At 40.5% G+C, this 16489-nt stretch overlaps 1 protein-coding gene across 1 annotated transcript in view; it reads right to left on the reverse strand.

The window, feature by feature from the left end:
• The window catches only part of LOC103037929 (uncharacterized), an 83958-nt gene extending 68363 nt beyond the window's left edge, over nt 1–15595 (reverse strand). Inside the window, exon 1 of the mRNA XM_049474693.1 lies at nt 15477–15595. The gene's annotated coding sequence lies outside the window, so the exon portion shown is untranslated. The remainder of the gene's footprint in view (nt 1–15476) is intronic.
• Between the last annotated feature and the right edge of the window lie 894 nt (nt 15596–16489).

The raw sequence follows: 16489 nt of genomic DNA on the forward strand, positions 1-16489 counted from the left end.
CCATACACTAAGTGGTGATCACATGATAATGGTAGCTAGAAAGCAATAGTTTAAACTGGCAAACAACTTCAAAGACTTACAATAACCTGCCTTGCTTAGTAGATGTTCCACACTGAAATAAATTGTTAGGTAGCGAGCTAGGTTAGCTAAAGTTATCTACTTTAATTTAGTGTGGAGTGTTTTAGCTAGCTAGGTTAGCCAATGTTAGCTAATTTTTTATCAGTGTGGAGTGTTTTAGCTAGCTAGGTTAACTAATGTTAGCTACTCTATTTCAGTGTGGAGTGTTTTAGCTAGCTAGGTTAACTAAAGTTAGCTACTTTTTTATCAGTGTGGAGTTTTTTAGCTAGCTAGGTTAGCTAACGTTAGCTACTTTTTTATCAGAGTGGAGTTTTTTAGCTAGCTAGGTTAGCTAACGTTAGCTACTTTTTTATCAGAGTGGAGTTTTTTAGCTAGCTAGGTTAGCTAACATTAGCTACTTTTTTATCAGAGTGGAGTTTTTTAGCTAGCTAGGTTAGCTAATGTTAACTACTTTATTTCAGTGTGGAGTGTTTTAGCTAGCTAGGTAAGCTAACGTTAACTCCTTTATTTCAGTGTTGAATGTTTTAGCTAGCTAGGTTTTCTAAGGTTAACTCCTTTATTTCAGTGTGGAGTGTTTTAGCTAGCTAGGTTTTCTAAGGTTAACTCTTTTATTTCAGTATGGAATGTTTTATCTAGCTAGGTTAACTAATGTTAACTACTTTATATGAGTGTGGAGTTTTTTAGCTAGATAGGTTAGCTAACATTATCTACTTTATTTCAGTGTAGAATGTTTTAGCTAGCCAGGTTAGCTAACATTAACTACTTTATTTCAGTGTAGAATGTTTTAGCTAGCCAGGTTAGCTAACATTAACTACTTTATTTCAGTGTGGAGTGTTTTTGCTAGGTAGCTAAAGGTAGTTATAAGCCCAGAGCTAACGATAGCCAGCTAGCTAGTTAGCTAGCTAACTCTTATTATAAGTGCAAAAGGCAGGAGGTAATTTATTATTTTGTAGAAAAAGCTTTTGGGCACATACACTCTCACTTACTTTCACCTAAGTCTGCCATGTATTGTACAGAGAGCAATGCAAGCCTTCTAAGCTAAACTAACATAGCTTTAGGTTAGCTATCTAGTTCTTCGCAAAAGCCGCCTACATTAGATCACAAATAGCTAGCTAAATAAATAAATATGGTTTTGATAACTGGATGGAGCATTGCAGAGCATATACACAGCACAACATAGCAGTCTGTGAAGTCATATAACGTTACAGATGAATATACTATCTTGTGAATACCATCAAGTATGTGACACTCACCACTTAGTATGCGGTGGTCTTCAATTAAAATATGGTGCGCACCACTTTTTTATAGAAAAAAAAAATCACTATGTGCCTTCAGGACGATAAGTGCTAAATATAAGCTCTATATGCACTCAAACCACTGTATAGTTTTGCCCCGAAATATATTTTCTAATAACAGAAGAACACTGCTGGATTTAATTTTAATATTCTTCATCAATCTCACGCTCTTACAGTCTTACAGTACATATTTAATGCTATATCTCCCTTCAAAAGATAGCCATGAGAATGTGAGAATAGTTCTTACGTAGTTTTCGTCAGTCTGAAAGTCTGGTAAAGTCTGAAGTGATTGCTGGCTCAACTCATCCTCCAGCTGCCCACACACCCTCAACTCATCACTCATTACAGTCATGAATGATACTCTACACCTACTTCCTCTTCCACCACTCTGGATCTCCAATAGCAGACTACATTAACTGATGCGTGAAGCACATCTGATCACAGTTCTGCTGCTCCCTCCAGGGCTGTGAAATGACGACTCTGATGCTAACTCTCACTCTCTTCTCACTCAGTCAGCACCATCCAAGGCCAGATCTCGGCTGCTCCACTCTCCGGCCATGATAAATGAGTAATAACAAGACATGGAACTTCTTCTTCCATTGGGTTTTCACTGGTTCTCCATCAGCTTTTTGTTCATGTTTTTTCTGGAACATTCATCTTTATTCACTGAGCACATAGCACTGCTGTGATGTCACAGTTGGGCCCTGCGACTGGCTGGAGGTTCTCACCCGCTGCGTGAGTAGGACAAAAACACACCAACGTAACTTTTCTCTTAAAAAGGAACATGAAATTAGTGGTGAATCATCTCTGGCAACCATGTCATTATAATATTTTTTCTTTTCACCAAAATGATTTCAATTGATCTAAATTTCCATGAAATCAAACCCAAGTCTAGAATAAGTGGCTCCACATCTTAGAGACAAGACAACTATGTGACCATTTAATTTACTACGAGGCCAACTTTTTTTTTTTCAGCCGCAGCGCTGCTTTTTTCCTGTAAATGTTTATCCCTTTAAATTATACCAACAGATGTGTCCATTTTTTGGATGATTTATTAGGACTACTAAGTGTTTTCCATGTTTAAATCAAGCATTAACTACAACTAATGTAACACTTTATATAGACAGTGTATCATCATTAAAACCAAATTATCTCAAAATATTACATGCTCCTATACGTTCCTCGAGGAACGTATCTTCAAGCACCTTAAGGAGCTTAAGGAAACCTTTAACAAACCTAAAGAACTTCAGGAGTTTTCTCTACAGTTTCATTTTGAAGAATTCCTAAAGGTTCGTCAAGGAATGTATACTTTTACCAGTATACTTTTACACATCCCCATTAAGCTATTACTGTAGTTCTTAGCAACCTTAATCAGAACAGATTGTTCAAATAGGTATGCTTAGTGAATGTACCTGAAAAGGGACATTCTATGTAATCATTTCCGAGCACTGAGTGTTAACTGAGTGTCAGGTATGTTCTGAGTTCTAAAGAAAATTTAGTCTATAGTCCAGACAGCAAAAAAAAAATCTGCCCTACACTGAGCTGTGAATAATCTGACTGCTTTGATCTCCCGCATAAAACTTATGTAAACCAGCGCAGAAGGGGTGAAGCGGAGATTTGATCTGCTGTCTGCAATGCCACATGCAGTCCATGCTCAGGCCCAGATGTGCTTGCATGCATGGAGGAGTCCGCTGGCACGCTATCATTATGGCCACACATGTATGTAAACATGTGCCAGCGGGGAGAAAGTGTCAGAGCCCACGTGAGAGGCTGTCAACGTGAAGCTGCCTGTTAGGGGCCAGGAGGAGGAAGAAGAAAGAAGAAGAATCAAGTGTCAGCGTTAATTCTGCATTTTCAAAACAAAGGAGTTAAGCAGGAGAATCACTATAACAACCGCGCCGGGCCATCTGTAGGCTACAGGAAAACCCAAATCATCCGCACATTCGCCTGCACCGGCTCTCCAACGACCTCCCTGACCCCGAGCTGTGAGAGAGGGCAAGAGGTGCTGGCCTGGAGGCCCCTATAACCCGGCGTACAGTGCGGCTGGACAGCAGGGGGGATTCTGTATAGATGACTGATATCTCACAACACATGCTTTTTAACCCCTTAAAGTTTGGCCTTTAGTCAGTGATTAACCCTAACACTTATCATTCAGTTACTACTGTGAATAAGCTGCTAATAAGCAAGTTATCATACGTAGTTACTAAAACATTACACATATGGCTCTTACAGTTTAAGGCGTTAATTGGGCACGCACCATCCCATCAGACAATTGAACCAAACCTAATTTGTCCGCCATAAGCTAAAACAAACACAGCTTTAAGTCATTTGGGGTATGTAGGAACAACAGGCTAACCCCATGCATTTGAGTATAATATCTACACTTTTATCCTTTTATCTTTTTTTTGTTGTGTATGTAAAGGTTGAGTCCCGCATTTGGGTGGGGGTATTCAGCACATATCCATCCTGGCGGAATTTGACCCTGCATTGTTGAGCGCATCTGAGATTTATGGAGCTGCTGCAGGGTTTGCATGTGGCAAGCAGATGGTGGCATCATGCTTCTCTTCTTCTTCTTCTTCTTTTCTCTTTCTCTCTGCTGTTTCTGCATATCACTGCTGATTCTGCAAAGCAGTCACAAGCCTCCCCCAACAAAAACACACGTCACTCATATTTAACACACACACTTCACTTTCAGTCCAACTCGTCACTCAATCTTCCTTTTGTCTGTTAAACTCATGCTCCGATCAGTGCCGTCCTCTGTGAACTCACATAATGTTTGCTTGGATTACTCTCTTGGCCTCATATAGTAAACCCACTCAAAACATACACTGAATAATCCACCACCAGGCAACCACCTCAACACCTCTCTCTGACATCCTCAGTAAGCCTCTAGCAACCTCTGTGCATCTCTCTTGTTTATTCAAAACCCAAATCTCATGTTTATTCAAAACCCAAATCTCAGTTTTAGCTAAGAAAGAGCCAGTCAAAGTAACCCTAATCTGATTAACAATAGATTCTGTGGTCATTTAACTTCTGCTCACTCTGGATGCTTCAAACTTGTCCACATTATGTTTGACATGCGGTAAACGAGACAATCTGTAACACCGTATCTGCAGCTGGGGGAGATCAGACAGGGCTATTCCATGCTTTTCACTTTGCTTTTTAAAGTTTCCTTTTGAGGCCTAGATCACAGCTCATGATCCTCAAAGCCACCCACATGCCCTTACAGATTCACATTTAGCGCCTCTCACATCTTATCAGACATGTTGGGCAGTAAAGAGCAAAAAGAGACACAGCCCCAAACACACACACACACAAAATCTCAAATAAACACACACTATCACATGCAGGTATCTGTACCATGTCTCATGACTTTTGCCATCTCTTATGGAAGCTTATAAACTCATCTCTGATCTGTGGGATATGCATGTGGAGCCTAATGCATTGACTGTCGATGTGATTCCCACCCACTGCACTCCCAGTGCACGCCTTCTGTAATGTATTCCAGGAACAAACGTGACACTAAGAATCAAGGAATGTTAAATGACTTTGGAAATAGAACATCCCATCCATCAGGCACCCAATATCAGGCCACACTTAAACTCTGATAATTCATGTAATATCTAGTAGTTATTCACTAGATAACCCCTCACAATTTACACAAGTGTGGGCGTTTCAAAGTTGTCCCGTGAAGTAATTGATCAATTTATTATTTTTGACATCTCAGTGTATAATGTTAACAGCTCCTTTTCTTAACAACAGACTGACCACCCCCGAGTTCAGACCTCAAAATCACTCATCATATTTGAGACTATGTTGATGGTAGGGATTACTTGGATTATTTGAAAAATCTCCCTGCAAATATCTCTACAAAGCTGTATGTGAGTCTCTTGAAAAGAAACGAAAGCAGTAAAGGGTGGACAGACTGCTCTTTTTCTTAATTTAATGACTGTTTTGACTGAAAATTAGATAAATTAGGGTGGAGAGCTACTGTTTATTTATGTTTTACATTTCTGGACCACGCCATACATTCTTTACATTTTACTTAAACAATAAATACTGGAAGACAGAGTGAGCTTCAGTGTCGCTCCTTTTTTTCAAATGCCTGTTACATTATTATGGAGGGTCAAACAGACCCCGTTTACAGCTGGTCACTTCATGTGACTAGCATCTGGATTGTATCCTGATAAGATTTTAGCCACATGCTTGTCCAATGCATCTTTGGTTAGTCAGAATGATATCTGTATTGCTGTAGGGTCTGAATGTCATCTGTTTAAACGCACATTGGGTGCATTAACGCTTGCGTATTTTGTTCAGATTAAATCTTGATACCCAGGCATAATTTGACCAAATGTAGACTGAAAATTTAGACTGTGGGTGAAAGTGTACCACAGACATCTTGCCCAACAAATAAAGTTGAGGCATCAGCTTGGTAATGTACTGGGATAGCACACTATATTATTTCTTTCTTCAACTGAGAGACATTAGACATTAATCCAGACATTAACACAGATTAAAGGCTGTTTCACACCAACTATGAATGTTTTTTTTTTTTGCCTTCTGAAACTAAATTCTTTCAGTTTATCTATCTGCTTTCTGCTTCTTTTAATCTGCTTTTTATGTCCTCTATACAAGCATTCATCAGCGAGAGAGAAGGTAGGATGTACTTATACAAACTTTATAAAATTACGAGATAAAGTGACTGTTGTGTGTGTCATTCCCCAGCCATTCAGCTCTGCTGTGGGATATATTTAACTTAAACTCAACAAACAGTTATATAGTCAGCATGCTGATCAGAGTATCAGCTTCTCTCTTCTGCTGCTGTGGGTTCAGGCTTGTTTCTTTGGTCCACAGTCATGATGACGGAACTCTGCTGCTCACTAAAGCTCAGCTCTGATTGGTCGCCCTGATTTTAATGCATCTGAAGCAGCAGAAAATTGAACAGATTAACCTTAAATTTACTTCGGTTTTGGCCTTGTTTTTTAAATCATGATGCACATTTTTTACGTCTGTTAAAAGGCCTTTACAACCCTCACAACCTTCTTCTACTTATCTTCAGCTCATAATCCCTCAGCTCCCACTCTCTGAGTCAGTGAATGGAGGAAGTTTATGTGGGCTGGTGACACACTTGGCACACTGCCACAGGGAGTCACCTCTAGCATTCATCTGGTCCGCCGTTCCTCTGAGTCCACAGAGTTTATAGAGAGAGCAGTAGTGCAGAGTCATCTAGCATTACTGTCACTGCAGCATGATATCTCATTCTGTAGCATTAAGCAGCAGCACAGAAAGCTGACCACACTTTAGATTTCTGCTCCCGACAAAGCTAGAATTTAGCTGGATGACACTGGTTCTAGATCAGTCTGAAAGAAGGATTTCCACCCAGGCTCTTATTGAACATAACTCATTGATCCCAGTGCAGAGAAGCGGGCAGGCTTCCTCGGAGCTGCAGCTGTTTAGCTGGAGACGCTGATTTACTCCATGTCCATCTCGGCACAGAACCGGAGGTCAGCTCGTAGTTCTATTAGACAGCACTGCATCAGATAATATAAAGTGGCCTGGCTTATTGGCCCATCTGCACACAGCATTCTGTAGTTTCTAAGGGGAAAGGGAACATTTTTGGACAATAATGCGGAACAGGAGGTTTTTTTTAATGACGGAACTGGCTGACACAAGGAAAATGGCAGCAGACTGTTTAGACGTCTCCTGTGCACTCCTGCTTTGTGTATGTCAGAACAACTGAAAATCTGTCCCTGCGGTGTTCTTTTAGTACTCTCTCTCCCACTATTTTTCCTCTCTCTCTCTCTTACACACACAGCTGTGTTTAGGCCATTTGTGTGAGAGTGTGCGAGAGTGTGGGTGTGTAAGCACAAGCAAGTGTGTGGCTGCCCGTGCCGTTCCACATTCTCTAGACTCTGCCACATGATCTCAGCAGGAAGGCGTCTAATTTAGGTGAAAGTGAAGGATGCAGTCTGGAGCCAGGCTGGAGGAGTCTCTCACTCTCCCTCTCTCTCTCTTCACCCCCATGTGCAGGGTGGGGCTGCTTTTATTGCCATCATAAGAAACACACTGCTGATATAGGAGGTGGGCTGGGCAGAGCCCCAGGCAAGAACTTTAGATGCGTAAAGTGCCTAGAGAGTGAGAAAAGCCTAAGCAGAACTCCCTCCTTCCCTCCCTTTCTTGTCTCTTCCTCCTTTCGTCTTCCCTCAGGTATGGAGAGACTAATGCCTGTCTGCAGGAAGAAGTGAACCAGATGAGAGTTCTTTATCAGATCACCCTGGAGAACAAGACAAACACAGCCAAATAAACTCCAGTAACAGACCACACTTTCCAAATTAGTGCACATATATGCACATGTATACGCACATGCAGTGCCACATGCATCTGCAGACCCAACATACATTGTTTCACAAAAACCTGGAAACATCAACTGGAACTTAATGTCAATTAAGTGTTTAAGGGTGCTTTTACACCTACCTGTTTGGCCCTGCCCTTTGTATTTTTAGTTTAGTCTGAACCAAAATAGCAAATATGAAAGGTGCCGTGAACCATGGCCTGGACCAAAGGACCAACATTCGGTCTGACCAAAAGAGGTGATCTCAGTCCTGACCAACTGAACTGTGGTTTGGACTGGTTTTGACTAGTTTAGTGAACTGATTTGGATGGTTTGAACCAATTGCAGAAAGCTGAGTAAGGCAATTAAAATGAGCTGAGGCATTAAACAACAGAAGAGGAAAAAGAACTGGTGTTGTGCTGAAATCCAAATTCCCTGGGTAGCAGTTTACATGGTGAGTCCTGTATCTACTGTAACTGTAGATACTCCTACAGAGGTTTAGGTATGGAGGCAAAATTTAACTGGGAAGTTGCCATATTGAAAAAACATATTTGTACACACTTTTACAAAATAATCCAGACTACATGTATACAATGTATCAAAATATAACCCTTGAATCAGACATTCAGAGGTTGTTAACCTTTCTTGTTATGTCATCAAGCAGCCTCATTAGACAGTTCTTTTTATTTGACCAATAATCCACCAAGAATTAGGCCATTTTACTAAGAATCCTACCTACCCAGGCTTCAACTTGGCATTTGAAACACAGCTATTGTGAAGCAGAAGAGAAAATAGCAAAAGTGGAGACAAAATGTTTTTGCCATTTTGGCTAAAGTGGAAACTTCTACCAACTTTTACAAACTTCTTATCCTAATTTTATCAAGGAATTTAGCAACAATACCTTGCAACATAAATTAGAAATCATTAACATAAATTAGACTCCAGCTACCAGTGCCACTAGTGCAGGAACACTCTTTTATAAACAGTTTTATAATAGTTTATAAACAACTATTCGAAGCCCAAACCACTGCTGATTCTGGCAAATGTGCACAATTGTAGAAAGCACGAAACTGTATACAAGTATACAAAATAAAATACTGCAGAAGTGCTGCCACTGATCTTCATTTCACTCAGCTACTGGCAGGTTTATAAATAACCCATAAACTGAGATTAATAGACACTAAGAAGACAAGACAGTATATCTCCTCAAATGCAGCCCGCCTGCTAAAGTTCTACTGGAATGGTTCATTAGGGCTGCTGGACCACACACACAAAAATTATGCATTTGTGCTGACAGCTGGATGTGCAGAGGATTTATTCTCTATCGTAAAATGGATCAAAATTTGTCCAGAAAAGTTTTTATCCACTTCAGCTCAACATTTTGACCGGAGACATGATCTCAGCATGTGCTCCGTGATGACCTTCTAACCAGCTCCATCCAGGGCCCTGGCGCAATACGCCCTGTATGTCTGCAGAAATATGAAACTCGGGCGCTTTATGACTGACTGCCTTGGTGTTGGTTTAAGATGAAGGCGTTTAGGAGAGCATTAAAAATGACATATTTACCACATCAAAAACATCAAAGCTCTGTTGATATTAAGCAGCTTTTTAAAAATAGCACTGCGTGTTATTTTACCACAGGGAGCAGGACAAAGGGAGATGTCTGCTCTAGCAAAGTCATAAACAAACCATAATTTTGGAGAGAAAGAGTGAGTATGGGTTGAGAGGTCTGTCCAAAGGAATTCTGAGGTGCTGTGTGTGTGTGTGTGTGTGAGTGATTTAGGAAGGTTTGTGTTTTGTAGTACTTGGTCACAACTTCATCGTGGTGTGGGCTTGACTTCCACATGTTACTGATTTCCTGTAATTTACTAGATTAGTCCTCAGTGTGGTCCATGCATGAGTCTATCAGTGGGGAAAAAACAAGAACAAACAACCTGCGGCACTGAATCTTCCCACGCAACACTTATCTAAAACTGCCATCTTCATGCTCACATCCAGCGCCAGGCCAGCGTTTAGCCAGAATTCATCCAGTGCTTAGCCAGCATTTTGCCAGCATTTAGCTTGTGCTCATCCCACAGAGCCAGGCAACATTTAATCAGGATATATTCAGACTTTTCAGCCAAAGCACATTCAGACTTCCTCTTGGCTGCATTATAAAATGTGCCCAGTATTTCTAATGCCCTTCAGCAAACATAAGAGTGTGATCACGCTCTCCCTCTGTGTTCAAGACCATGCATAAATAAATACATTTATCTGAGTGAGTGAAGTCATATAGTCTAATTAACCTTAATTTGGTCTAAATATTCTTGCTATGGGAACAAATCTTTTTAAAGAAAATCATCTGTTTAAAGCAGGGAGAAAAGTTTGTCTCGGTTTATATTACGTGTTGGTAATAATTTCATGATAACACCATTAATAATCTTTGGAACAACAGTGAAACTACTGGTGATTAGTGCTTATAGATATACTTATAGTCTGTGTAAATAACAGTCAACTATTTTTCCCTTAATTTATGTAATTACACAAGTTTATCTCAATAGTCGGAACAGCTTATATTCTCTTACGTGCTTATACATGTGTAATGAGATTGTTGATTGTTAAGTGCTGTCACTATGTTTGGGAGATTGCAGGTTCGAATCCCAGTCATGCAGCTTGCCATCGGCTACCGAAGCTCTGAGGGAGCACAATTGGCTTTGCTCTCTTACTGGGTGGGTAGATGGCGATCTCTCCCCACATCACTCCAAAGGGTGATGTCGATCAGCACAAGGTATCTGTGAGCTGATGTATCAGAACCGAGTCGCTGTACTTTCCTCCGAGAGCACTGTGATGCTACTCTGCAATACTGCAGTTCAAAAAGAGGCGGTGGCTGACTTCAAATGTATCGGAGGAGGCATGTGCTAACTTTTACCTTCCTGTTGTTGGGATATCACTAGTAATAGAAGGAGTCCTAACGAGTGTGTTAGGTTTTTGGCCTTAAAAATTGGGGAGAAAATTGAATAAGAGTTTTCTACTTTTTAAAAATACCTGTAGAGTTCTAATGAAGATTAAAGTTAATTCAAATTTGCTGTACCACATGTACTGAAATGCATGTTTAACATTGAATACACCAGTAATAAATAGATTAAGGACAGATACAGGTCCAGAGGGCATTAAGGCACATATTGTAAGAAGTAAAAATGTAGGTTCTACTCCTTAGGAAAAAACATAAAAAATCTACAACTGTGGTTGAAAGACGAATCAGGTAGAATCAGGTAAAAAAGATCGGTGCTCATATGATATTTAGTTCCTTTCAAATGTACAGGGCCATCTTGTGGCTATGGCCAAACTCCTCTTTCCCTCCCCATTTATATTCTGCATCACAGCTGAACAGATTTCCACTCCTTTCTTGCTCAGTGCAGTGCTGCTCTGTGACTGGTGTACCTGCCTTCTTTCACTCACACATATGGCATCTCTCAGACATGCCTCACACAGCATGGCCCCAACATCACAGGTTCATTCTGACATTCCCATACACTGCTCGCATGCACACAAGGTCATTTATTCAAGTCACGCATTACATAACTGGGTCATATCTGTACTAATATATGTACACTGTAATACTGATTCAATGTGATTTTGCTTCTCATTATGACATTATTATTTTGTAAGCACATGTTATTCATGTCCTGATAGTATTTTATTGTTTAGTCAAAGCCTGATTCTTGTTGCAATGTGTGTTACATTACATTACATTAGCTAGAGTGAAGGTGATGTGCTGCTCTCTAGCATCAACAACACCATATTCTACATTGTTATGTGTTGTACAGTGCCTGGCAAAAGTATTAGCCCCCCTTAAACTTTTCAAACTTTTGCCACATTTCAGGCTTAAAACATAAAGATATGAGATTGTAAAGAAGAATCGACAACAAGTGGGACACAATCGTGAAGTGGAACAAAATTATTGGATATTTGAAACTTTTTTTAGAAATAAAAAACTGAAAAGTGGGGCGGGCAATATTATTCGCTCCCTTTATTTTCAGTGCAGCAAATTCACCCCAGAAGTTCAGTGAGGATCTCTGAATGATCCAATGTTGACCTAAATGACTGATGATGATAAATAGAATTCACCTGTGTGTAATCAAGTCTCCATATAAATGCACCTGATCTGTGATAGTCTCAGAGTTCTGTTTATAGCACAGAAAACATCATGAAGACCAAGGAAGACACCAGGCAGGTCCAAAATACTGTTTTGGAGAAGTTTAAAGCCGGATTTGAATACAAAAATAGATTTCCCAAGCTTTAAACATCTTAAGGAACACTGCAAGCGATCATATTGAAATGGAAGTAGTAGCAGACCACTGCAAATCTACCAAGACCCGGCCTTCCCTCTAAACTTTCAGCTCAAACAAGGAAAAGACTGATCAGAGATGCAGCCAAGAGGTTCATGATCACTCTGGATGAACTGTAGAGATCTACAGCTGAGGTGGGAGACTCTTTCCATAGGACAACAATCAGTCGTACACTGCACAAATCTGGCCTATATGGAGGAGTGGCAAGAAGAAAGCCATTTCTCAAAAATATCCATAAAAACTCTTGTTTAAAGTTTGCCACAAGCCACCTGGGAAACACAACAAATATGTGGAAAAAGGTGCCCTGGTCAGATGAAACCAAAATCAAACCTTTTGGTCACACACACAGCTCATCACCCTGAACACACAATCCCCACTGTCAAACATGGTGGTGGCAGCATCATTGTTTGTGCCTGCTTTTCTTCAGCAGGAACAGGGAAGATGGTTAGAATTGATGGGAAGATGGATGGAGCCAAATACAGCACCATTCTGGAAGAAAACCAGTTGGAGTCTGCAAAAGACTTGAGACTGGGATGGAGATTTATCTTCCAACAAGACAATGATCCAAAACATAAAGCAAAATCTACAATGGTAGACAATGGTATTCAGGTGTAAGAATTGGCCAAGTCAAAGCCCAGATCTGAATCCAATCGAGAATTTGTGGAAAGAGCTGAAAACTGCTGTTCACAAACCAACGCTCTCCATCCAACCTCACTGAGCTCCAGCTGCTTTGCAAGGAAGAATGGGCAAAAAGTCTCTCAATGCGCAAAACTGATAGAGACAAACCCCAAGCGACCAGCAAAGGTGGCTCTACAAAATATTAATGCAAGGGGGCCGAATAATATTGAACACCCCACTTTTCAGTTTTTTGTTTCTAAAAAAAGGTTAAAATACACAAACTACACTAGTATAATAATCCATCTTCCGCCCTAGTCTATGATATGTACCATCCCACACTCCATACTCAACTCATACTTTACTCACTGTCTGGAGAACAATTCCCTGCACACAATAAATCCATCTAATATCAAACAGAGAGTGCTACCTACTGACCTGCACAGACAAAACCAGTCCAGATGTCATAGTTCTCCTTGTGTTTTCATAAACTCTCCTGCGCTTTCATCATGCAGCCTTGCAGTACAGATAGACTGGACACACACACACACACAAACACTATGATCCCTCCTGGGTAAAAATTTACTAGCAGCTGGCACATAGTAGGCTTGCCCAGCAAAGCATCCGCCTTGTTTGACTGAGAAAAAAAAAGGTATTGCCATGGCTTGACACTGCCAAGAGTTTATTTCCCAAACTCAAACAGATGCGCTTGGCATCCAACGTGCACACACACACACACACACACACATACAGATTGCACACAGACGTACTCACACATACAGACGTGCACTCACACACACACACACACACACACACACACACACAAACACATACACACACAGTGACAGGACAGAGCATGCTCCTGTGGAAAGAGCCACAGGGAAGAAAATGGGAGGAGGGAGGAGTGTGAGGATAAAGAGAGAGATTAAAAGAGAGAGAGAGAGAGAGAGAGAGAGAGAGAGACAGAGATATGCACGGAGGTAGAGAGAGAGAGAAAGTAGGATAGAGGGAGGGGAGGGAAGGGGGGGTTGCACCAGTGACAAATATTTGAGATTCCTGCACCTGGCCCTCTGTAGTGACCTCCCAGAGTGACTTACCTGAAGGGTATCCTTACTGCTGTCTGTTACTCTGAGGGACATTTACAGACACATGCTGCAGCACTGCACAACTACAGACGACCTGAACTTACCTACAATACTGTAAAGAAGTCTAGAAGTCCACAGTTAAATGAGGACATTACTCTATTCATCTTAACAGTAAATGTTTAGAAATGTCTGGACATATAAGCAATTGCTGAGGTGCATTAAGGAGAAGGGGAACTGAGGGGAAAACCTGAGTCTCCTGTAAAAGTAGTGAATTAGAGACTAATATTGGGCAAAACTCTGGACCTTCACTAGGGACCAAGGATAGCAGCATCCTATGATAAACTTCTAAACACTTTTTTTTTTTAATTATTTAAAGAACTATTAAAGAACCATTTAAATTTGTATCTAAAATCCAATCATATCTGACTCTATACATCTCTAACTCTACAGCTCTGGAAAAAACTTGAGAGACCACTTCAGCTTCTAAATTAGTTTCTTTGATTTTGCTATTTATAGGTTTATATTTGAGTAAAATGAACATAGTTGTTTTATTCTATAAACTACAGACACCATTTCTCCCAAAATCCAAATAAAAATACAATTTAATGTCATTTAAAGCATTTATTTACAGAAAATGAGAAATGGCTGAAATAACAAAAATGATAGAGAGCTTTCAAACCTCAAATAATGCAAAGAAAACAAGTTCATATTTATACCGTTTTAAGAGTTCAGAAATCAGTATTTGGTGGAATATTTGGTGTTTTTTAATCACAGTTTTTATGCATCTTGGCATGTTCCCCTCCACCAGTCTTACACACTGCTTTTGGATATCTTTATGCCACTCCTGGTGCAAAAAAAATTCAAGCAGTTCAGCTTGGTTTGATGGCTTGTGATCATCTAATCATTACTCTTGATTATATTCCAGAGGTTTTCAATTTAGTAAAATCAATCATAATTTTTAAGAAACTCATCTTTTTATTTTTAAGCTTTTCAGTACTGTAAGAGATTGCATCTCTAAGATTCCCACTTGTATAATTGCATTTACATCTGGCACATAAATACCTGCAACCCACTAGAACAAACAATATGAATTAAAGTCAATAAACATCATTCATGTGGCTGGACCTTTACTGCTCCTAGTGAATGATGTGGGATTCAGATGCCACACTAACCCACATAAAGCATAAAATCATGTGCACTCAAACTTTCCATTCCTTCCTCTGATCCAATATGCAGTAGCAACAGCAACCTTGCAAAAGCAACTTGTAAACTCATTTCCCAATCATGAGGATGATGCCGCTGCCTCCTGGAACGGCTTTTTCCATCCATCACCACGCAAGCTCCAAATAAACAGACGAACATTTAGCGTCAAATGCGCTGTACCATGCGCAACAGAACACACACGCTGTTTATGATGCTGCTCAGTGATGGCTAATGACAGACTGTTAAAGGCACACTTTCTACCAGTAGTCTTGGAGGCAGTAAAGCCTCAGAGCCCCCACCTCCTACACCTATACAAACACAGCAAACTGAAGCACTTTCCCTTATCTATGGAAAATAAAAAGATCTATGAAAAAAAAAACTTAAGTCTTGCAGATTGTGTGTCAAACTGATTATTTTCTTTTTTTTAACAGCTGTCAGTGATGCACACACTGTACACATGCTTTCACTCTTCCCAAAGCAGACCTACAGACACACACACACACTCACACACACACACAAAGCAGTAAGAGTAGACCCTCACCTTGTATGCTGGTTGGTCACTCCACGCTTCCAGTGTGTGTATATGCATGCATGTGTGGCAGTGTTTGATGCTTCTCCCTCTCTCTCTCTCTTTTTCTAACTGACTCTTCTCATCCACAACTCATCGTGTGGCTCCTGTTACGCACCAGTGCAGGGAGAGGGAGGGAGAAAGAGGGAGAAGGAGAGACAGGGGGAGGGAGGGAGGTGGGGAGAAAGAGCGAGAAAGTGCGAGAGAGGAAGAGAGAGAGAGAGAGAGAGACGCATGGGTTTTAAAAACAAACACTCTGCACTCCGCACTGAAGCGAGAAGACTTGAGATTCTTAGTTAGTTTCTTAACCAGTTCTTTAAATCTTTTTTCTTTTTTCTAGTACAGTCTAGTAACCTCTTGAAAGGTCAAGAGAAGTGTCTCTAATCTATCAACCAATAGTTCTATCAATAAAAAAATAAAAATAGAAAAATCAATCTCTCTACCTTCTGCTCAACACAGTCTCTCTCCAGTTAACCGGCTTGCCTCAAACCCACTTTCATTCTCCCCACCTCTCTCTTCCACTCTCTCTCTACTACTCTCACTCTTTTTGCTGCTGTGCACCTGGGCGAGGGATGCACACCTGTCTGGATCTTATTAAAGGTGATGATTCTCTGCGGAGCAGCTGAAATTCTCTCCTTCGTTCCCACTCACTTCTGATGTCAGCACCCCATTAGCATACTGCTGAAGAGTCTCCCCTTTCTCTCTAATTCTCTCTTTCTTTCTTTTTACACACAATTTTCTGCCTATAAAGAAAGAAGTATTTTTCTTTTACCTCCACCCAACTTTTTTTTTTACTGTCATGCTTTAAAAAGCTAAAAATGTCACGTATGTGATGATTCTCTGTTTGCAAAGGCCGGTGCAAAAATCCCAAAACAAACAACATGAGGTAACTGCATGGCCTCCACATGGCTGGGCACGTGCTGGTAAACGCAGCAGGTGACAGCCTGTCGAAAGCTGTGCACCTCAGTTCGGCACAGTTTTGTGGA

Source organism: Astyanax mexicanus, chromosome 2 (genome assembly GCF_023375975.1).
Source record: "Astyanax mexicanus isolate ESR-SI-001 chromosome 2, AstMex3_surface, whole genome shotgun sequence".
NCBI lineage: Eukaryota > Metazoa > Chordata > Actinopteri > Characiformes > Acestrorhamphidae > Astyanax > Astyanax mexicanus.